Here is a 19,406-nt window from a genome sequence, read left to right as displayed (position 1 = left end):
ACACAGAGACCCTGGGCACCTGCTAAGCTCCCAGGGCCTGGCCCCCTTCCCTGACCCCTTGTCTGTGTCCTGCCCGCTCCCGCTGAGCAAGTCTGCCCTCACCAGCTTCCCTTTGGTTCCTCATCCACAAACGCCGCATCCTTTATCTAGAACATCCCCCACACCTCTCACCCTGGCCACACCTACAGCCACCTGGCTTCAGCTCCAGCCTCTCTGCTCTGGGGAGGCCTCCTTCACCCTCCACCAGCCGCATCCCCCTGTATCACAGCAGCACTGGAGGAATGCACGTTTCCTTCAAGCACACGTCACAGCCGTGAACAGATACACGAGGCCCAGTACCGAGCAGAAAGAAACCGACGTAAGCACATGGATAACGTCAATTTTCTCCTCACTGAAATAAAGCAGATGGTTACTAAACACGAGATGTAGTAGTAATAAAAGAGTGGCGCTTACTATACATGTAAATCACTGTGAACTCACTCTTTTCTTTCTAACCTCCTGTCTCCTTGTTCAGTCTCTTTTCTCTTCTTTACGCAGTGGAAACAGTGACCACCAGGAGTGGAGGCAGTGGCTGTCTGATTCTGGGGAAGCACAGGTCACAGGCCGCGGAGACGTCAGTCAGGAACGCAGCCCTGCGCTGGATGCGGGCTGAGGGAGCCTGCCCTGGCCTCCGGGGCAGCGTTCCCGTCTCTGCCCCTGTGCTCCCCTGACAGCACCAGCGGCACGGCCCTCTCCCTGTGATTTACCTGCACGCCTCCCCTCTCTCCGCTCCCCTCAGCTCCTCCTCCTGTCCTGCCTGAGCTCCAGGCTTCCTTCTCCCTCCTTCACAGGCCTCTCTCTCCTTCTCCAGCTCAGAATCTCAGAGGCAAACTGACTTCCCTCACCAAGTGCTTGGTGTTGGAATCCCCATCATCTGGCTTTTGTTCTCCCACTAAGCTCAGAAATGACCTTCTGGAGCCAAGAGTCTCACCTATAGGAGAACAAGAGCTGCTGTCTGTTGCGCCCTTAGGAACAGGCAGGCGCCTGCAAGGTGTCCCGTGTGTACCGTGTCACGGAGCCCTGACAGACAGGCGTCATCACCAAGAGGCTCACCCCCAGTGTATGAAGAAAACGCAGATCTCGGGCCTCGTCCAGTGAGGTCCAGGCCCTCACCCATCACCTCCTGACGTCAAGGGCCAACACCAATGTCTCTCCACAGGAGCTCTACTGAGCCCCAGGCTAACTAACAAAGGGGTCTGGGGCCTTAGACACCAGCACATACAGGAAAACTATGAAAAATGCAGGGAAGGGGACCAGGCAGGAACGTCACAACCTGAGGACTGATGTAAGCTCCTGGGTTTTCTTTCTTTCTTCATCCCTGATGGGGTGCTAGAGAGGCCTGGGCCCAGGACCAGCTCTACACAGAGGACTGGGGAAAGGATGTCTGGTAGGAAAACACCTCATTTTTAATACTTGTTGACCAACCAAAAATGAAAAGAAAACTGACCCCTCTTGGAGTCAGTGTGGCCAAGTGGAGAACCGAACATTCCCCCCGACCTGCAGGGATGTGCTAAAGCTGGTTGGCAGGAGGATGTGCTGCCCAGAAACCCACTGCCCCAACCTTCTCCCTGGTGTCTGAGCAGGGGGCAGATGGCACTCCTAACCCCCACCCCAGCAGCAACAAGGCAGAATGAGGTGGCGCAGAGGAGTGACAGTGAGCCTACTATCTAACAAGAAAATGGGCAAAAGAGAGAGACTTCACTGAGAGAACACACAGAAGATAAACACATGCTAAGATGGTCATTTTCTCCAGTGGTCATGCATGGATGTGAGACTTGGACTAGAAAGAAAGCCGAGCGCAGAAGAATTGATGCTTTTGAACTGTGGTGTTGGAGAAGATTCTTGAGAGTCCCTTGGACTGTGAGGAGATCCAACCAGTCCATCTTAAAGGAGATCAGTCCTGGGTGTTCATTGGAAGGACTGATGCTGAAGCTGAAACTCCAATAGTTTGGCCACCTGATGTGAAGAGCTGACTCATTGGAAAAGACGCTGATGCTGTGAAAGACTGGGGGCAGGAGGAGAAGGGGACGACAGAGGATGAGATGGTTGGATGGCATCACCGACTCAATGGACATGGGTTTGGGTGGACTCTGGGAGTTGGTGATGGACAGAGAGGCCAGGCGTGCTGCAGTTCATGGGGTCGCAAAGATTCGGACATGACTGAGCAACTGAACTGAACTGAAGATGGTCATTTACCATTAGAAAATTGCCCATTACAATGATGAAGAGATATTGCCATACATCCATCTATTACAACAGCTAAAAATTTTTAAATGGTGACAGTAGCAAGGATGTAGCAAACTTAGATCTCTCATGTATTGCCTCTGAGAATATTAAAACGGTACAGCCATTCTGTGGCTTTCAGTCTGTTTGCCCTTTGATGGACAAGGATAAGAGGCTTATGAAGGCTTCCTGATGGGATAGACTGACTGTGGGGGATACTGGGTCATGTTCTGATGGGCAGGGCCATGTTCAGTAAATCTTTAATCCAACTTTCTGTTGATAGGTGGAGTTGTGCTTCCTCCTTGCTATTTCAGTTCAGTCGCTCAGTCCTGTCCCACTCTTTGCAACCCCATGAATCACAGCACTCAAGGCCTCCCTGCCCATCACAGACTCCCGGAGCTTACTCAAACACATGTCCATTGAGTCGCTGATGCCATCCAACCATCTCATCCTCTGTCGTCCCTTTCTCCTCCTGCCCCCAGTCCCTCCCAGCATCAGGGCCTTTCCCAATAAGTCAACTCGTCGCACGAGGTGGCCAAAGTACTGGAGTTTCAGCTTCAGCATCAGACCTTCCAATCAACACCCAGGACCGATCTCCTTTAGGATGGACTGGTTGGATCTCCTTGCAGTCCAAGGGACTCTCCAGAGTCTCCTTTAACACCACAGTTCAAAAGCATCAATTTTTTGGCGCTCAGCTTTTTTCACAGTCCAACTCTCACGTCCATACATGACCACTGGAAAAACCAGAGTCTTGAGTAGATGGACGTTTGTTGCCAAAGTAATGTCTCTGCTTTTTAATATGCTATCTAGGTTGGGCATAACTTTCCTTCCAAGCCATAAGCATCTTTCAATTTCATGGCTGAAATCACCATCTGCAGTGATTTTGGAGCCCCCCAAAATCAAGTCTGACACTGTTTCCATTGTTTCCCCATCTATTTCCCACGAAGTGATGGGACCAGATGCCATGCCCTTAGTTTTCTGAATGCTGAGCTTTAAGCCAACATTTTCACCCTCCTCTTTCACTTTCATCAAGAAGCTTTTTAGTTCCTCTTCGCTTTCTTCCATAAGGGTGGTGTCATCTGCATATCTGAGTTTATTGATATTTCTCCCAGTAATCTTGATTCCAGCTTGGGCTTCATGCAACCCAGCGTTTCTCATGATGCACTCTGTATATAAGTTAAATAAGCAGGGTGACAATATACAGCCTTGACCTACTCTTTTTCTTATTTGGAACCAGTCTGCTGTTCCATGTCTAGTTCTAACTTTTGCTTCCTGACCCGCATATAGGTTTCTCAAGAGGCACGTCAGATGGTCTGGTACTCCCATCTCTTTCAGAATTTTCTGCAGTTAATTTTGATCCACACAGTCAAACGCTTTGGCATAGTCAATAAAGCAGAAATAGATGTTTTTCTGGAACTCTCTTGCTTTTTCGATGATCCAGTGGATGTTGGCAATTAGATCTCTGGTTCCTCTGCCTTTTCTAAAGACCAGCTTGAACATCTGGAAGTTCACGGTTCATGTATTGCTGAAGCCTGGCTTGGAGAATTTTGAGCATTCCTTTACTAGCATGTCAGATGAGAGCAATTGTGCAGTAGTTTGAGCATTTGTTGGGATTGCCTTTCTTTGGGATTGGAATGAAAACCGACCTTTTCCAGTCCTGTGGCCACTGCTGAGTTTTCCAAATTGGGTGGCATATTGAGTGTAGAACTTTCACAGCATCATCTTTTAGGATTTGAAACAGCTCAACTGGAATTTCATCACCTCCACTAGCTTTGTTCATAGTGATGCTTTCTAAGGCCCCCTTGACTTCACATTCCAGGATGTCTGGCTCTAGGTCAGTGATCACACCATCATGATTATCTGGGTCGTGAAGATCTTTTTTGTACAGTTCTTCTGTGTATTCTTGCCACCTCTTAATATCTTCTGCTTCTGTTGGGTCCATACCATTTCTGTCCTTTATCAAACCCATCTTTGCAAGAAATGTTCCCTTGGTATCTCTCATTTTCTTCAAGAGATCTCTAGTCTTTCCCTTTCTGTTGTTTCCCTCTATTTCTTCATACTGATTGCTGAGGAAGGCTTTCTTATCTCTCCTTGCTAGTCTTTGGAACTCTGCGTTCAAATGGGAATATCTTTCCTTTTCTCCTTTGCTTTTCCCTTCTCTTCTTTTCACAGCTATTTGTAAGGCCTCCTCAGACAACCATTTTGCCTTTTTGCATTTCTTTTCCATGGGGATGGTCTTGATCCCTGTCTCATGTGCAATGCTGCAAACCTCCGTTCATAGTTCCTCAGGCACTCTGTCTATCAGATCTAGTTCCTTAAATCTATTTCTCACTTCCACTGTACAGTCATAAGGCATTTGATCTACGCCATACCTGAATGGTCTACTGGTTTTCCCTGCTTTCTTCAATTTAAGTCTGAGTTTGGCAATGAGGAGTTCATGATCTGAGCCACAGTCAGCTCCCAGTCTTGTTTTTACTGACTGTAGAGTGCTTCTCCATCTTTGGCCGCAAAGATTATAATCAATCTGATTTCGGTGTTGACCATCTGGTGATGTCTGTGTGTAGAGTCTTCTCTTGTGTTGTTGGAAGAGGGTGTTTCCCAGGACCAGTGCGTTCTCTTCGCAAAACTCTGTTAGCCTTTGCCCTGCTTCCTTCCGTACTCCAAGGCCAAATTTGCCTGTTACTCCAGCTATTTACCTGGAACCAAACTATGGTGGAGTTAATGAATGGATGGATCGCATCACTGACTCAATGGACATGAGTATGAATAAACTCTCGGAGTTGGTGATGGACAGGGAGGCCTGGCATGCTGCAGTCCATGGGGTCACAAAGAGTCGGACAGGACTGAGTGAGTGAACAGAACTGAACTGAATGAAGAGAACGGTGACCTCCCTCAAAAGATCCCATGCATGTACTGCTACAGTCCGTGCCCCCAGCACTGCAGGAGGCCACCACCAACCCACGCCTTTGCCGGAGACTCCTGGACATCCCAGGCAACTCACCTGTGGGGTCACTGTTTCTTTCTCCTGGGTCCTGGTGCTGATATCACCAACTGAACTGAACTGAACAGCAATTCTGGAAAATAGTCTGGCACCTTCTTAAAAATACATTCTAAACATACATTTAACATATGCTGGGCATTTCTCTCAAAAGGAGGAAACTGGTCAGTTTAGTTCACTTCAGTCGCTCAGTCATGCCTGCCTTTTGATGACCCCATGGACTGCAGCATGCCAGGCTTCCCTGTCCAACACCGACACCGGAGCTTGCTCAGACCCATGTCCATCGAGTAGTGATGCCATCCAACCAGCTCATCCTCTGCTATCCCTTTGTCCCCATGTCTTCAATCTTTCCCAGCATCAGGGTCTTTTCCAATGAGTCAGTTTTTCACACAAGGTGGCCAAAGTAGTGGAGCTTCAGTTTAAGCGTCAGTCTTTCCAATGAAAATTCTGGACTGATATCCTTTAGGATTCACAGGTTGGATCTCCTTGCAATCCAAGGGACTCTCAAGAATCTTCTCTAACACCACAGTTCACATCAACTCTCCAATGCTCTGCTTTCTCTATGGTCCAACTCTCACATCTATACACGACTACCAGAAAACCCATAGCTCTGACTAGACAGAACTTTCTCAGCAAGGTAATGTCTCTGCTTTTTAATATGCTCTCTAGGTTTGTCATAGATTTTCTTCGAGGAGCAAGGGTCTTTTAATATCATGGCTGCAGTCACCATATGCAGTGATTTTGGAGCCAAGGAAAATAAAGTCTGTCACTGTTTCCATTGTATCCCCATCGATTTGCCTTGAAGTGATGGGACCGGATGTCATGATTTTAGTTTTTTCAATGATGAATTTTAAGCCAGCTTTTTCACTCTCCTCTAGCACTTCCATCAAAAGGCACTTTAATCCCTCTTCACTTTCTGCCATAAGGGTGGTATCATCTGCATATCTGAGGTTACTGATATTTCTTCAGGCAACCTTGATTCCAGCTGTGCTTCATCCAGCCCAGCATTTTGCACCCTGCATGTAAGTTAAATAAGCAGGGTGACAATATACAGCCTTGACATACTCCTTTCCCAATTTGGAAAGGAGTCCATTGCTCCATGTTCAGTTCTAAGTGTTGCTTCTTGACCTGTATACAGATTTCTCAGGAGGCAGGTAAGGTGGTCTGGTATTTCCACCTCTTTAAGAACTTTCCACAGTTCGTTGTGATCCATACAGTCAAAGGCTTTGGCACAGTCAAGAAAGTAGATGTTTTTCTGGAACTCTCTTGATTTTACCATGATTCAATGGATGGAGGCAATTTGATCTCTTGTTCCTGTGCCTTTTCTAAATACAGCTTGAACATCTGCAAGTTCATGGTTCAAATATTGTTGAAGCCTGCCTTGGAGACTTTGGAGCATTATTTTGCTAGCATGTGAGAAGAGTGCAATCGTCCAGTAGTTTGAATATTCTTTAGCATTGCCTTTCTTTGGGATTGGAATGAAAACCGAACTTTTCCAGTCCTGTGGCCACTGCTGAGTTTTCCAAATTTCCTGGCACATTGAGTGCAACACTTTCACAGCATCATCTTTTAGGATTTGAAATGGCTCAGCTGGAATTCCATCACCTCCACTAGCTTTGTCTGTAGTGATGCTTCCTAAGGCCCATTTGACTTCACACTCTAGGATGTCTGATTCTAGATGAGGGATCACACCATCATGGTTATCTGGCTCATGGAGATCTTTTTTTGCATAGTTCGTCTGTGCATTTTTGCCACCTCTTCTTAATATCTTCTGCTTCTATTACGTCCAAACCGTTTCTGGCCTTTATTGTGCTCATCTTTGCATGAAATGTTCCCCTGGTATTTCTGATTTTCTTGAAGAGATCTCTAGTCTTTCACATTCTGTTGTTTTTGTCTATTTCTTTGCATTGTTCACTGAGGAAGGTTTTCTTAACTCTCCTTGCTCTTCTTTGGAACTCTGCATTCAGATGGGTATATCTTTGCTTTTCTCCTTTGCCTTTAGCTTCGCTTCTTTTTCAGCTATTTGTAAGGCCTCCTTAGATGGCCATTTTGCTTTTTGCATTTCTTTTTCTTGGGGATGGTCTTGATCACTGCCTCCTGGACAATATCATGAACCTACGTCCATAGTTCTTCAGGAACTCTGTCTATCAGATCTACTCCCTTGAATCTGTTTGTCACTTCCACTGAATAATCATAAGGGATTTGATTTAGGTCATACCTGAATGGTCTCCAACTGTTTGTGACACCACGGACGGTCATCTGCCAGGATCCTCTGTCCATGGGATTCTCCAGGCAAGAATACTGCAGTGGGTTGCCATTCCCCTCTCCAGGGCATCTTCCTGACCTAGGCATCGAACCCAGGTCTCCTGAATTGTAGGCAGATTCAGGGGTTTTCCCTACTTTCTTCAAGTTAAGTCTGAACTTGGCCATAAGGAGCTCATGATCTGAGCCACAGTGAGCTCCTGGTCTTTTTTTGCTGACTGTATAGAGCCTCTCCATCTTTGACTGCAAATGATATAACCAATCTGATTCAGTATTGAGCATCTGGTGATGTCCATGTATACAGGCATCCCTTGTGTTGTTGGAAGAGGCTGTTCCCTATGACCAGTGCGTTCTCTTGGCAAAACTCTGTTAGCCTTTGCCCTGCTTCATTTCGTACTCCAAGGCCTATTACTATTCTATTTTCCATCTCTTTAATTTTGTCATTTTTGAAAGTGTTATATAAATGGAATCATATAGAATGTAACCCATAGCCTTTTGATACTGACTTATTTTCACTCAGTATAATTGTGTTGCAATACTGCCAAGTGTTGAGTGTATTGAAAGCTCATTTCTTTCCATTGCTGTATAGTAATCCATGGTGTGAATGCCCCATGTCCAAGGACAAAGGAGAAGCCCCAACAAGAGGATAGGAAGGGCGAAATCATGTTTAGAATCAAACCCCATACCCACCAGAGATGCTCAGATGGCTCAAACAAAGCCTTGTGCTCACCAGGACCCAGAGACCCCACAGAGACTGAGCCAGGCCTGCCTTTGAGTGTCTGAGTGTCTCCTGCAGAGGCCTGGGTCAGCAGTGGCCAGCCATGGGGTCATGGGCTCTGGCTGCAGCAGACGTGGGTCATGCAGCGTGTGGCATAAGCCCTCGTGGAGGAGGTCACCGTTTGCACCACCACAGAGCCGCCGAGCAGATGACCCACAAACCGTACAATTATACCAAAGAAATTCTCACCCTGTTAAGAAAGTTCTAGGACCCACAACAGATTTCCCAACCTGGGGATCCAGAAGGGCGGCTTAGAACCCCCAGGGAATTCTCTTTGGAGGCCAGTGAGATTTGGTTACAGAACTTCCACAGGACCAGGGACACAGATTTGGAGTACATGTTTGTTTGTGCAAACACAGTACAAGACTTTGTGCACACCAGGAGCCAAGAGAGAGGAGCAGTGTCCCCACAAGAGACTGAGCCGGACTTTCCTCTGAGTGTCCAGGAGTCTCTGGTGGAGGCACGGGTCGACAGTGGCCTGCTGCGGGGTCCAGGCGCTGAACACAACAGTGTGTGCACACTTCCTTTTGAAGGTCACCATTACCACAATTACCCGGACCACAGTTTGCCTCAGGGCAAACAACGGGGAGAGAACACAGGCCCGCCCATCAACAGAGAGTCAGATTCAAGATTTACTGAGCATGGCTCCGCCCACCAGAATAAGACCTAGTTTCCCCCACAGTCAGTCTCTCCCATGAGGAAGCTTCCACAAGCCTCTTATTCTTATCCACCAGAGGGCAGACAGAGTGAAAACCACAGTCACAGAGAACTAGCCAAACTGATCACATGGATCACAGCCTTGTCTAACTCAATGAAACTATGAGCCATGCCATGTAGGCCCACCCAAGAGGGACGGATCACGGTGGAGAGTTCTGACAAAACGTGGTCCACAGGAGAAGGGAGTGGTAAACCACTTCAGTATTCTTGCCTTGAGAAACCCCCGAACAGTAGGAGAAAACTTATATCAGCACAAAAAATATGCACATACCTATGGCTGATTCATGCTGAGGTTTGACAGAAAACAGCAAAATTCTGTAAAGCAATTATTCTTCATTAAAAAAAGAAACTTAATGTTCTGCTAGGGGTAATTGTAGTAATGGCAACCTCCTTCAACAGGCCTTGTGCCCGCACTGTTGTATTCAGGGCCTCTGCCCCCAGCAGGCCACTGTCGGCCCACGCCTCCGCCAGACTCCTGGACACTCACAGGCAGGCACGGCTCAGTCTCGTGGGGACGCTGCTCCTATTTCCTGGCGCCTCGTGCTCACAAGGTTTTGTCTGTGCCCTCTAAGAGTCTGTTGGAGGAAGTCCTGTGGAAGTTCCATAATCATATTACAGAAGTGGCAGTAAATAGCTCAATCCTGAAAGCAACCCAAAGGTCCCTCAATGTATAAACAAATGTTAGAGCATTCATACCATGGAATATTATTCAGCAGTGCAAAGAAATGAGCTTTAGATACACTCAACACTTGGCTGGATTGCAACAGAATTAATACTGAGTGAAAATAGCCAGTATCAAAAGGCTATGGGTTACATACTACATGATTCCATTTATATAACACTTTCACAATGACAAAACTAAGAGATGGAAATCAGAATAGAAACTGTCAGGGATTAGTAAAGAGGAAAGGGATCTTTGCAGAGGTGGAACAATTGTGTATCTTTTTTGTCAGTTGGCTGCATGACTTGCAGGATCGGTCCCTATCAGGGATTGAACCTGGGCCCCAGAACTGAAAGCTCTGAGTCCTAACCACTGGACCACCAGGGAATTTCCAACAATTCTGTCTCTTGATTGTAGTGACGGTTAGACAAATCAGCACATGTGATACAGCTGTATAGAACTACACACACAATCATGCATGCACATACACTCATTCACATACACACACAAGTGGATGTGAAACTGGCAAACCTGAAAAAAGGTCCATAAAAAATACCCATGTCAGTTTTCAGGTTTTAACATTGTGCTATACTTCTGTGAGATGTCATCATTGGGGAAAACTGGGGAAAGGCTACACAGGACCTTTGGGTACTATGGATGCTGTTTCTTGTGAATCTGGAATCATTTCAAAATAAAAACTTAGAAGAAAAAACAAATCTACAGGGCCCATTGGTCATCTGTTCCTTAATTTCCCCACACATGTACCTCCTTTGAATACCCAACATTGGCATATGGCCATCTGCTCCAGACACCCAGGAAAGAAGCTGACTTCAGTCTCTCCCTGCCCGCATCCAGTTAGGTACCACTTCCTAGCGCAGTCAGCCCTGATAAAAATCTCAGGAGCAGATTTCCCCCTCTCTTATCACTGCCACCCCAGAGCCATCTGACCATATCCATCCCTGTCAGTCTCGGCTTCACCCAAATCCAATTTCAACTTTCCTGTGGGTCAATTTCACCAACACAGAATTCCTTACCCCAAATATTGTAATGTTTTCCACATCTGTGCCTTTCAGCAAACTTTCTCCCACCTGCTGGGAAAGTCCTCATATCCTCTCTCAAGCTTATACAAACTTTTACAAATGACCTCAAATCTTGCCTCATGATGAAGATTACTCCAGGTCCCCCAAGATCAAGTAATTGTCACCTCTTCAGCAACTACCCTGTTCTTCCCACAGAATTCTATCCTAGCACTTGTCACCTTAACCTGTAATTATTTAGTTGTGTGTTTGAAACCCACCTCCTAATTTGACAATCATCCGTCTGGTGGTTAGTTTCTCTCATCTTACTTGAAGAGAGAATATGCATGTTGGCCTTCCTGATGGTCTAGGGGTTAAGAATCCATCTGCCAATGCAGGAGATAGAGGGTGGGTCCCTGGTCTGGGACGACTGCACATGCCGTGGGGCAACTAAATGCACGAGCCACAACTACTGAAGCCCATGCACCCTGGAGCCTGTACTCCACAGCAAGAGAAGCCACTGCAATGGAGCCCGAGCACTGAAACTAGAGGGTAGCCCCTGCCTGCTGGCATTAGAAAAAGCCCACGCAAAGCAACAAAGACTCAGAACAGCCAAAATATAAAAAATAATAAAAAAATTTAAAAACTATGCATGTTAAGTACATTAGGAATGGAACAGCATTTTCTGCGTTGAACTGAGGATGTCTCAGCAATTTCAAGGAAAAATCCTTCTGTATTATTAAATGACTACTTAAATAGACCTTTAATACATCATACATCTCAGAGTTTATGGGTGGTCTCTATATTACTTGTAGGCCTGTATTTCCTCTAAACTTGAAAACTAGCTTTTCAAGACATGTATTCTTCACAGTCCACAGACAAAGATACCACAGTCCCACAAATCTTTCCTCCCCAGGTAAAATGAACAACTGGAATGTTGTTAAATGCCAAGGGCTGAGGGGAATTTGCAAAATGGTAGTCATGTACACACATCAATGGTGAACACAGACACACAGCAATGGAGACACAGACAATAGCTGTGGTGGACACATGCACACAGCAATAGCGGACAGACCCATAGTGATGGTGGACACTGACACACAGCAATCTCAAACTGAATGGCTACTCAGGGTCCCTGAAAATATCACAACCACATGTTGGCAATACTTTGTATATTGGTGAGTAAACAAAAGTTCAGAACCAAGTACAGATCTAGAATCATTCAATTTCCTAAATAAGTTATTGACTAGGAAAAAAAAAAAAAGCACAACCTAAAAGTTGAGAACTATGTTTCATTTGGGGACCTTACTGAGAACTATAGCCTGGGAGACAGCATCTCAGAGAGCTATGAGGGAGAGAGCTCAAAGAGGGAAGGGAGGAGCCAGGATGTATAGAAGAAGTCTTTGTGGCAAAACAAAACAAAAATCATGTCGTCAAAGATCGAGATTACTGCTAATCACAAATAAGCCGACATCTCAAATTAATGATTATAGTTGCCTTTCTGTGAATGGGCAGATATAAGAGTCTGGGCTCACTGAAATCATTCCTTTGATGTGCATGTTAAAGGGGTCTGTCTGGGGCCTGCATCCTGCTTCTCTCCACCCCAATCCCTTCAGGTACACCATCAGGGGCAGCTGCAGTGACCAAGAGCTTAATGGCAAGCAACATTCTTTGTTTACTAAAATGCCAGGCAACACTTTTTTGTCCAACGTTCAGTGAAGGAAAATACAGGAATTTTATATCCTCATAAAGACATTTGACTCTTCCTTTAATTGACTAATTGTCCAGCTAAAGATGAGTTGTTGCAATCAAGGGAGACAAGGAGGAAGAGGGTGGATGATGCATCTGTCAAGAAGAATGTTAAAACCATCAAATGCTATTCCTGTTCATGAATGTTCACTAGTTGTCTAGTCACTAAGTCGTGTCTGACTCTCTTGCTACCCCACCTGCCAGGCTCCTCTGTCCGTGGGATTCACCAGGCTAGGATACTAGGGCGAGTTGCCATTTTCTTCTCCAGGGGATCCTCCCAACCCAGGGATTGAACCCATATCTCCTGCATTACAGGCGGATTCTTTCCCACTGAGCTACCTGGGAACCCCCCTTATTACTATAGTATGTACCACCCAGCAATTCTTAATGAATCTCAGGACCCTGGAACCCCAGTGTTCCCTGGAACCCCACTTGAGAAACACTGGTTGAGCACTGTCAACAGACTTGGCCACAGAAAAGTCCACGGTCTCTCTCGACAGCCTCCCCTCCCTCTGCGTCGCCTGCTCCCAAGCCTCTCCTCTCTGGGAGCTACAGTTTCTCTCAGGAGCTGGAGGAGCAGCCATCAGTTGCAGGGTATGTTGGTTTCGGCCCATGGAGGTCAAAATACTTGGTGATTCGTGGCAGCCAGGAATGCCCTCTGCTCTGGCCAGCGGGTGGGTGAGAGCTGTGTCTGGGGTGTTAGATGCTGTGAGTCTTAGGGAGTAACGGAGTGAACATTAGTGACACTCGTGAGTGATGAGTGAAGCCTCTAACTGAGCAGCAATAGGTCTATTTCATTTTTAGGCAGACGGGGAATCATGGGAAAAGGAAATTCGGGTAGAAACCTGAAGATAATTGGGGTGGGAGTGGGAAGGGGTACGCAGTCCCTGTGCTGGAGACGGAAACAATTTGGTCTTGTGAGGCTGGGAGAGGGAGGGCTTGTTATTCGAATGTTTGAAACTTGGAAATTCTTTTATGTGGTTAACTGATATGTGAATGTGTGATTGCATTGTCCATATGTTTGGTGAAAAGAACCTATTTTGGCAGGAACTGTGGAGTGATAGTGAGCTCACTAGCACCTCCTTCATATATAGAAAGAGTTACATACAGTTTTAAAAGCAGTGGAAGATCGCTGTAGCAGGGTTGAGCAAATAAGAATGGTGTTATGAGCAGCATGGAATGTTGTGTGGTGGGATTTTCCTTGAACGTGAAGCCCAGTATGTATATTTTCATCTCCAGTATCTGGTATATAGTAATCAGTCGGCCTTTGATTGAAAGGGTGGATGAATAAATCCCTAATACTCATCCTTTTTAAAACCTGACTTTAAACTGATGGACCAGCGAAGAACCCTTGAGACTAACTTCACTTTGTGGGCCAAACAGAGTCAGAATTATCCGGATGAACTTTAGGTTCCTGTACAGATTGGTAGTCACTAGTCTGACATAGTTGATGGTTGCCGATAAGAAAAAGAATTTGGGGCCTTAAGGTAGAAAATAACTGACTCTTGTTTTACAAGATTTGCACAAGTTCGCAAGGAGAAAACTGACATTATGGGCTAGAAGAAGCAGTTGGTCTTAGTGTACTGATGAATAGTAAAATGTGTAGATTTGGTGAATACTGCTTAAAGATCTATGGTGTTTTAGTCCTCTGTGTGTGTGTGTGCGCACACGCTCGCGCTCAGTCATGTCTGATTCTTTGCTGCACTGTGGACTTGTAGTCTGCCAGGCTTCTGTTTCTGTGGAATTTTCCAGGCAAGAATACTGGAGTCGGTTGCCATTTCTTACTTCAGGGGATCTTCCCAACTCAGAGATTGAACCCACATCTCTTGCATCACCTGCATTAGCAAGCAGATTCTTTACCACTGTGCCACCTGGGCATCCCTTTTAGTCCTGCTTCTTACACCTTTATACTCATACTCCTGAGTAACACATTGATGATTCCTACATGAGAGAGTGATGTTGAATGAATACACAGATGAGTGAATTCACAGGTGCTTTTGCTGAGTGTAACTGTCTTACTTCTTCATCTACTTGTTTGTGTCCTAACACGTGAAATAACTAGCTCTGCCTCATGCATGCTTAGGTGTCTCTTTTGATTATCATTACCTCACATGGACTCTCACTGTGCTCTTCAGGTGATGGTAGACAGCTGGCGTGTTCTGCATGTCATTGCGTCCTCATTATTTCTTGTTTCCAGTGTCCTGTCATTATCTTTCCTCCTTTGACCTCTGTCTTCTCTCTGGACTTGGAGGCCTTCTGTCTTCCTGTTGGATTACTGATTTAACTTTTCAGCATTTTAAGAATTTCCTACCTGCTAAGTAGTATGTCAAGGCTGCATATTGTCACCCTGCTTATTTAACTTATATGCAGAGTGCACGCATGCATGCTAAGTCACTTCAGTCGTGTCCAGCTCTGTGTGATCCTGTGGACTGCAGCTTGCCAGGCTCCTCTGTCCATGGATTCTCCTCCGGCAAGAATACTGGAGTGGGATGCTATGCCCTCCTCCAGGGGATCTTCCCTTCCCAGGGATCAAACCCATATCTCTTACATATTACCTGCATTGGCAGGCATGTTCTTTACCACTAGTGCCATCTGGGAAGCACTTTATGCAGAGTATATCATGCGAAATGCTGGGCTGGCTGAATCACAAGCTGGAATCAAGATTGCCAGGAGAAATTCAACCATCTCAAATCTGCAGATGATAGCACTTTAATGGCAGAAAGCAAAGAGGAACTAAAGAACCTCTTGATCAAGGTGAAAGAGGAGAGTGGAAAAGCTGGCTTAACGGTCAACATTTAAAAAAACAAATATCGTGGCATCTGGTCCCATCACTTCATGGCAAATTGATGGGGGAAAAGTGGGAACTGTGACAGATATTCTGTCTTGGGCTCCAAAATCACTGTAGACAGTGACTGTAGCCAGGGAACTAAAAGATGCTTGCTCCTTGGGAGTAAAGCTGTGACAAACCTTGACAGCATATTAAAAAGCAGAGACATGACTTTGCCAACAAAGGTCCATCTAGTCAAAGCAATGGTTTTTCCAGTAGTCCTGTATGGATGTGAGAGATGGACCGTAAAGAAAGCTGAATGCTAAAGAATTGAAGCTTTTGAATTGTAGTGCTAGAGAAGACTCTTGAAAATCCCTTGAAATGCAAGGAGATCAAACCAGTCAATCATAAGGGAAATCAACCCTGAATATTCATTGGAAGGACTGATGCTGAAGCTGAAGCTCCAGTACTTTGACCCCTTGATGTGAAGAGCTGACTCTTTGGAAAAGACCCTGATGGTAGGAAAAAGTGAGGGCAAGAGGAGAAGAGGGCGACATAGGATGAGATGGGTGGATGGTATCACTGACTCAGTGGACATGAGTGTAAGCAAACTCAGGGTGATAGTGAAGGAAGCCTGACATACTGCAGTCCATGGGTCGCAGAGAGGCGGGGACGGTTTAGCAACTGAGCAACAGCTATGTAGTCATCCCTGGATATCTGCAGGGAGGGGGGCACGAGGGAGCATTGATGCAAAAAAGGTGTTGAAGTCCCTTAAATAAAATGACACAGTTCTTGCATAGAACACCCCACCCTGCCCTCCTGTGCACTTTTAATCACCTCAGGGACTTATAACGCCTCATGTGACAGACGTGCTGTGTCAGTGACTGCTGGAGTGAGGGAATTCTAGTTTACCTTTGGGAACTTTATGGAACTTTCCCCCAAATAGTTTGGATCTGCATTTGGTTGAATCCTTGAATTCGGAGCCCAGGATGCAGACGCCTGAGCACATCATGAGTCAGACTGGTCACCAGGACCACAGAGATACACAGGGCGTGGCCCTTCTCTTGCAGAAGTTGTCAGCATGTCTGCGCATCACCAGTAAGTCATGGTGGTATGTGTGGCACAATCCAGAGCAAATACAAGGTCCTGTGTTGTTCTGGAGAGAGCCTGGTTATAGTAGGGGTTGAGGTGGGCGAGGCAGGCTTTGCAGCAGATGGTGTAGCTTTACTTGTCAGTATTCTTCTGTCATATCATATTCCAAAAGCAAAATTTATCAAACCGTCAAGATTGGCCAGTCTGTCATCAAATCAACTTTCCCTGCTAAAAGAAGTTTTCTTGGAGGAACTAGTCTTTGCTAGTTAATCCCATCAAGAGAAATGCCTGCCTTTCAGAATAATCCGTGAGTTCAAAACAGAACCATCCCTTCACTTAAAAGTTGATCAGGTTCTGTCATGTCCAGCAGTTTTTGGCTGGGCTGCTTTTCTGTGTAAACAACAAATAATCTTGAAGGGATTTTCCCTTCTGAGGACTAGACTCAAATCCAAGATAGGGTGATCTACTCAAATTTCTTCATACACTTAGGCAATGAAGTATTTAGGCTGTTTCGAAACATCTCTGTGAATGATAGAGACATTAAAATCAAAATCATCCAGATTCTCCATAAAGCATAAGTTTGTGTTTTGGTCAGCCTATAAAGTTCTCTGAACCTTCTGTTAAAATGTAGAGAATCCTCTCCCAGAAATACACAAATTTAGAATTACTAAGTTTTAGCTTGAGAGTTTCAAGGATAAAAGAAGACACTTGGGAGGAAAAGAAGCCTGGAGCTATTTTTGAATGAAAAAGAAAATTCAGGAGAATCAAAATCTTTTATTTTTGTTGCATGACTTAATAATTCAACTGTACTTTTCTTTCTCCCAAAGCAGATAGGCATAGACAATGATTGCAATAGGTAAATAGGCACTTTTTGTTTTAAAAATCTTATAACAGTGTTCAGATCAAATTCCTTCCAGATTTAATTTGATTAATTTCTGAATAAGAACTACCATTTTTAAGTAAAATTACTGCATTTCAGAGAGTCTTATAGTTTATCTGGCATGTGGGATCTGAGTTCCCTGAGCAGGAATTAACCTCTGCCCCACTACAATGGAAGCTCAGAATCCTAGCCACTGGATTGCCAGAGAAGTCCCTCTAGAGGGTATTATACGCAGCTCAAAAGCAAGAACGGGAAATCATATTGATTTAAACCATGCTGGAATAACTATTTTGCACATCACCAATAGCCAATAATGGTTTCCCTGATAGCTCAATTGGTAAAGAATCTGCCTACAATGCAGGAGACCCCGGTTCGATTCCTGGGTCAGGAAGATTCCCTGGAGAAGGGATAGGCTACCCACTCCAATATTCGTGGGCTTCCCTTCTGGCTCAGCTGGTGAAGAATTCGCCTGCATTGCAGGAGACTTGGGTTTGATCCCTGGGTTGGGAAGATCCCCTGGAGAAGGGAAAGGCTACCCACGGCAGTGTTCTGGCCTGGAGAATTCCACAGACTGTATAGGACATGGGGTCACAAGGAGTCAGACACGACTGAGAATTTCACTTGCACTTTTGACAGGCAATACTATTTGGGAGATTTGGAGATGCTCTGGTTAGCACTTCACAGATACACTTTAAAATACCTCATGTATTAGGTCAAGCTTTACCTCAGACAGATGCTAAGAGATATGAAAATGTGTAGAGTTTTGCTGGATTTGAGCAAACCCTGGCCTGGCCAGGCGGGTTGTGGCCGGGGTTGGCGGTGTGCGGAGGCGGGGCGGCGTCGGACAGCCGCCGGGCTGCCGGCCCTGGCCGACCGGAGTCCAGTCGAAGGTCGTGCGGCTCAAGTGCAACCCGCGGCCCTTGGACAGGTGTGGCCGGCTGGCCTGACCCGCAGGCAAGTCAGACCGAAAGGGAGGCGCAACGCAGGGTTCTTAAGGCGCCAGGCTGGAGCCAGCTCCGACTAGGGCCATACCACCCTGAACCCGCCGGATCTTGTCTGATCTGGGAAGCGAAGCACGGTCTGGCCTGGTTAGTACTTGGGTGGGAGATCGCCTGGGAATACCGGGTGCTGTAGGCTTCCTGCCTCCCCTGTCCTTTAGCCCTGCCCCCCCCCCCCCCCCCCCGGCACGGTTGGCCATCCTGAGCCCCACCTGCCCCTGGCCCCTCGCACCCGGCGCGCTCAGAGCCGTCGCCTGCCTTCCAGCCGGCCGGCCAGCTGGCCAGCCGGCCTGCCGGCGGCCGTCGAATATAGCGGCGGCCAAACTCTTGGGTCCCCACAGGCCCAGCCCCTCCCCTGGTGGGTGGCTGGGGCCCTGACTCCAGCCGCAGGCCTGGGTTGCCTCCGGATTTGGCTTCCAGGAAACCAGATGCCAGTCGGGTCTCCATCTGGGGCTCCCTTGGCATGCCTCAGGCAATCCCGGGGGCTGCCCCAGCCCGAGCCCCAGCCCAGTACTCCCAGGCGACCGCGGGCACACACACACACACACACACAGAGACAGAGACACACAAAGACACACACACAAAGACACACACAGAAACACACAGACACACAATGACACACACAGAGACACACCCCGCCCAGGACAGGTGAAGAGCTGCAAAGCACAGGGAAGGGAGACTCAGAAAGAGGGGAGAGAGTCCTAGTCTGGCAGAGATAACCCTCACAACCCTCACGTTCGGTTTCAAAAGCCCCGTGGTCCAGTGAAGAACAGGGCGGATGTAGGTAGAGTGGCGGCGGCGTCTGCCAATGCACAGACAGCGAGGGCGGAGCGCGCGCAGCGAGCCTCTGAAGGCGGGCGGGCGGCGTGCGACGCAGTCGGGCCCCCTACGCGCTGCGCCCGGAGCGGCGGTCGGTATCGGTGCTGGAGACGGCGGCGGCGACGGTTTCGTGGCGGCCGCGCGCTGCTCTCTGAGCGGCGGGTGGTGGTGCGGCCTAGCCCCTCACTCCTGACACTTCCCCTCCCCCAGCGCACCGCGGTAAGTCGGGGGCCGGGGTGGTGGAGGCCGGAGACCGGCGGGCTCCTCCTCCACTCTGGGAGGGCGGGTGGGCGGGTGCGCGGGGCGTCCCAGGCCCTCTCGGCGCCCCAGTCTCGCGCCCTAGCGCGCACCTTCTGCCCTGAGGGAGCGGGCCCGAGGCCTGGCCCTTGAGGCTCTGAGGAGGGATT

The 19,406-nt window shown here is 47.2% G+C and overlaps 1 pseudogene; it reads left to right on the top strand.

Annotated features, from left to right (window-relative positions):
- Positions 1-18,200: 18,200 nt before the first annotated feature.
- Positions 18,201-18,319, top strand: LOC122688797 (annotated as a pseudogene).
- The last annotated feature ends 1,087 nt before the right edge of the window (positions 18,320-19,406 follow it).

Source organism: Cervus elaphus, chromosome 33 (genome assembly GCF_910594005.1).
Source record: "Cervus elaphus chromosome 33, mCerEla1.1, whole genome shotgun sequence".
NCBI lineage: Eukaryota > Metazoa > Chordata > Mammalia > Artiodactyla > Cervidae > Cervus > Cervus elaphus.
This window is presented reverse-complemented; position numbering and strand designations above follow the sequence as displayed.